Genomic DNA, 636 nt, shown 5'->3' with positions numbered 1-636 from the left:
CCTTCTTGTTCCCTTTAGGGGATGGGGAACTAAAGGGATGGGCTCTTCTTCTTCCCCTTTAGTTCCCCTTTAGGGGATGGGGAAGAAAACAAAGGGGATGCCCTTCCCCTTTGCGGACAGGGGACAACCNCTTTGGTAACCCCTTTTAGGGTTGTCTTCCCCCTAAAGGGGAACAAACTTTGGAAACCCTTTAGGGGATGAACTAAAGGTATGACACCCTAGGGGACTAAGACCAGAAAAGACAAGGGAACCCAAAGGGAACCCTAGGGGGGGATGACGTCTTCTTCATCCCCTAAAGGGGAACCAAAGTCTTCCCCTTCTTCATCCCCTAAAGGGTAACCGTAGGGGAGTTCTTCCCCTTTAGGGGAACCCCTTCTTCATCCCCTTTAGGGGAACTAAAGGGGACTCCGTCCCCTTTAGGGGAAGAAGAAGAACACCCCTTTCTTCCCCTTTAGTTTCTCCCCTAAAGGGGATGAAGAAGGGGGTTCCCCTTTAGGGGAAGAACACACCGTAGGGGAGTTCATCCCCTAAAGGGGAACTAAAGGGGTTCCCCTTTAGTTCTTCCCCTTTGGTTCCCCTAAAGGGGACGAACTAAAGGGGAAGAAGAACACTTTAGTGCTCGTCCCCTAAAGGGGA

Source organism: Volvox carteri (assembly GCF_000143455.1).
Source record: "Volvox carteri f. nagariensis unplaced genomic scaffold VOLCAscaffold_683, whole genome shotgun sequence".
In the NCBI taxonomy this organism is placed as follows: Eukaryota; Viridiplantae; Chlorophyta; class Chlorophyceae; order Chlamydomonadales; family Volvocaceae; genus Volvox; species Volvox carteri.
The sequence above is the reverse complement of the archived record's forward strand: the minus strand, read 5'-3'. Positions refer to the sequence as shown.